At 34.3% G+C, this 4,225-nt stretch overlaps 1 long non-coding RNA gene across 1 annotated transcript in view; it reads left to right on the top strand.

The window, feature by feature from the left end:
- The window catches only part of LOC109824666, a 21,436-nt gene extending 19,229 nt beyond the window's left edge, over nt 1-2,207 (top strand). The window contains exon 3 of the long non-coding RNA XR_002242724.1: nt 2,156-2,207. This is a non-coding gene — a long non-coding RNA (uncharacterized LOC109824666). The remainder of the gene's footprint in view (nt 1-2,155) is intronic.

Below are 4,225 nucleotides of genomic sequence, written 5' to 3' on the forward strand. Positions count from 1 at the left end.
GATTTAGGCTTTGGCATGGGTCCTTGAGCAGGTGCATTGGAACTCGGTTGAGAATAATTTTTAAACATTTTTGAAACGACAAAACCCTTCTTGAAATGATGAACAACCTGACGAGGAGGTGATGAGCCTAAGATGCCATGATGAGATTGATGACGTACCTGAACAAAAGCAGAATTTGAAGCTTTTTCTCCCTCCTTCGTGAAGGCACCCGCAATCGCCCCTCGCTCTCCCATTCTTTTTTGATGTATTTCTTTTCTTTGTATCTATTTCAGTTTGAAACAGTGTTTTTTTTTTTACAGACAAGAAATTGTTGTAGATGAAGTTAAAGATACGTGAGGAGGCACTGATTATTGTCTTTTCTTTGAATTTTCTTTTTAGTTAAGGGAGTTTTGGAGAGAGGAGGCACTGATTATTGGCTTTCTTGGAGTTAATTTTGAAGCATACATGCAAATGTTGATGATGTTATTTCTTTACATGAATAATGCTGAACCCATGTTCCGTAATACTGAAAAAATATGCATCTTATTATCCTATGCTCTTATGCATAGGTCTGTTCCGTTTTGAAGACACTGACCAGTAAAACCAATTTTATCTTGGAAAGCTCTTCATTAATGAAATAAATTAAGGATGAATGACATCTTGATAGATGAGAATGTCACAGGAAATTTATTACAAGGACCATTTTTTTTTTGTTTTGTTTTGTTTTTTACAACACTTGTTGAAATTGGCCCTATCAATTTGTTGTGAAAGTATTTTGCTTAATTATAGTCTTGTCATTTGCAATTTCTTTAATTTTTTTCTTGTCTTTTTTCTCTATTAATTTGAACAATGACAGAAATTTCTTCACGCATATTGGACATCCTGTTGGAGAATGGAAACTTGTTGTCACTCTTTTATTTCTTGATAAGAGTTAATGGTTCACACAATTAAAAAGGAGAGGGAAAGTACATCAATGGAAATTAATAGCTTGATATGATGTCAATTATTATTATTATATATATGAGAATTTAGAAAGTCTAAAACCATGTCAGTCATTTATTTTTGAGTTGGTGTTATATATTCTGCCGCAAATAACCAAATGTCTAAAATCAGGTCATTGAGTTTGGGAGTATACATTTGCATCAAGTGCTCAGGTGTTCACAGAAGTCTTGGAGTTCATATATTAAAGGTATTGACTGAACAGTAAGCTTTTTGGGCTTCAATTACTAATTTTATTGATCAATTATGATATAATGTTGATTATCTAGCCCAACAGAGATTTGCTTATTGATGAATGTACTCTGATATATCTTAAGCGAGATATTAACTTAAAATTAGAATTTTTATAGCCATATATAATCTACTGAGATGTAGTGCAATACTATGAGCATGTACGACAATGTTGCGTTATTTGTTTTCATGTTCTCTATGCCCCAATGACAAACAATTTACGCCATTTCCTTAAACAAGGACAGGAGAGGAATAATTAAGAATATAGGGGTAATCTCAAGTTTTTGGTAGAAGGTTTTGCATACTACTTTACGGCATGATCTCTTCAATCTTAAGCGTGATCATAAGTTTATTACATATGTTCATAGTGGAAACAATTTTCATAGTGGAAACAATTTTCAACTTCACACAAGTTCCAGCTTACCATCTTAATTCACTCATTCTAGTCTTTTTCCATGATTAATTAATTAAGATGGTTCATAGTGGAAACAATTTCAACTTCACACAAGTTCCTACTTCTCATGTTATAGTTTCCTCTCTATTTGCTTAAGCATAGTTCCTTTTCCCTTGTTCTCAGCTTGATATTCAAGTTTTTATTTTCATATGTTCGGGATTTCTTGATGTTTACTAGAATAAATAAAGCCAAAAAGTGGTTTGATGGAGCATAAGCATGGTCCACAATGTGGAAAAATTTTGAAGTCACAGAATGTATCTAATTCGCTCTAAATTGTTCGAATCTCAAGGCTAATGCCCTTTGGACCTTCACAAAATCATTAGCCTTTTGGACCTTCACAAAATCATAAGTGTATGTGAATCATGCTTATATAACGCAAATTTGGCCTCATTTTTAATTATTACTCATGTTTAGTTATTACTAGGCATACTTTTAAATTTAGGAATATATCATATTCTTAAAAATAATGCCACCTTCTTTTTTATCTTGCAGGTTCATGTGTTTCTTTGAGCTTCTCTGGAGAAAATGGACTTGGATATCGGTTTGTAAACCGTCATGGTATTACTTTGTTGACATTGTGAGTTGATTCAGTTGTGCGGCAAATTTATAAGTGTATGTGTGGCAAATTTATAAGTTGACATTGTGTTACTTTGTTGTGTGAAAAAACAAAGTATATATGTGGTTGGTATCATGTTGGTGTGTGATTTATTTATGAAAAAACATGTGTTACTTTGTTGTGTGATTTATTTAACTTGTTTTGTGGATAATTATCATGTTGGTGTGGTTGGTTAATTTGTAAGCTGGATTTACAGGGTTATTTGAGCGAATTTATAGATTTGTAAGCTGGATTTATAGATTTGTAAGCTGGAAAACTGCACACAATATCCCAGACGGATTTTTTATATCCCAGACGGATTTTTTACATCCCAGACGGAAATACCCGTCTGGGTTGTAAATTCGTCATGTATAGGATTCCGTCTGGTATAACAATCCCAGACGGAAATTTCCGTCTGGGATAATTATCCCAGACGGAATAAATTTCTGTCTAGCATAACTATCCAAGACGGAAATTTCCGTCTGAGATAATTATTATCCCAGACGGAAACTTCCGTCTGAGATAATTATTATCCTAGACGAAATTTTCCGTCTGGGATTGTTATCACAGACGAAAATTTCCATCTGGGCTAATAATTATTTCAGACGGAAATTTTCGTCTGGGATAGTTATGCTAGATGGAAATAATCCGTCTGTAATGTATTCTAGACGGTTTTTTTTTCCGTCTACTAAAATCCGTCTAGAATACATTACAGACGGAATTTCCGTCTAGAATAATGTATTCTAGATTTCCGTCTACTAAAATCCGTCTAGAATACATTACAGACGGAATTTCCGTCTAGAATAATGTATTCTAGACGGAAACAAATTAGACTCGTATTCCAGAACATTACAGACGGAATTTCCGTCTAGAATAATGTATTCTAGACGGAAACAAATTAGACTCGTATTCCAGATGAAATTCCGTCTGGAATATGTTTTCTAGACGGAATTCTAATTATTCCAGACGAAATTTTCCGTCTGGAATATGTCATTTTGTACCAGTGTATAGTATTGTGGGGCCAAAAAAGCATTGGGTAAATATTTATTTAGTGGGTTATTTGTCATTGTTAGCTGCTTACAAAGCTGCCATGCAACTTGTCTACAACCGTCTGAAGGGACTCAAAATATTAAATAAGTTGAGCCGCATATTAACTTTGGAAAATAAAATGCCTTGGTTTAGAAAATGAACAGGTGGGATTTAGGATAGATGCTTTGCAGTTTGGCTGCTATAACAATGAATCAGATTTGTCAAAAGCAAGTATGGCAGTTAGTTAAATGTTGCTTAACGCTTGTATGTGTCACATCATAGCAACGGCATACGAAAATGAATGGCCAACTTTCTTGTTTAAGCACACTTTTTGCCAAGTTCATTAACGAGAACTATGAATGCTCTTTAAAAAAAATCAAGTAATCTAGAATTGAACTTATTTTTCCTCGAAAGTAATAGAGGACGAGAGAGAACCCTAACTAGATGCAAATTTTGTTCGTGAGAAGACAGTTGAAAAATGTAGAATCCAGACGTCCAATGGAAACATACATCGTACGTGTTTGAGGAGTTACCTACAATATGTCTTTATAATACTTATCCACATTTGTGAGACATTTAACTCATCACATGTTAAGTAAAATATGCCCTACGTGAAAAAATTCTATGCTTTGTCGGCCACCATCTAATTGACTTACATACATCCAACCATTATTTGGAGGGAAAAAATATGCCAGAGAAAGTTCCAAATTTACCGCATGCACATGTTATGAGGAATGATTATGTCCCGCTGGCATGTCTTTATGTTCTAGCAATCACTAGTAAAAAGATGACCAGCCCCAACGGGTGTATACAACCGTTGGGGCTGGTTTATAAGCCCCAACGGGTTAAACCGTTGAGGCAAAGTGGATTTGCCAAAAAACCAACAGAGGGAAATTTCCCCCCATTCTTTTTCGCCAAAAAAAAAGAAAAAATGAACG

Source organism: Asparagus officinalis, chromosome 9 (assembly GCF_001876935.1).
Source record: "Asparagus officinalis chromosome 9, Aspof.V1, whole genome shotgun sequence".
Classification (NCBI taxonomy): domain Eukaryota; kingdom Viridiplantae; phylum Streptophyta; class Magnoliopsida; order Asparagales; family Asparagaceae; genus Asparagus; species Asparagus officinalis.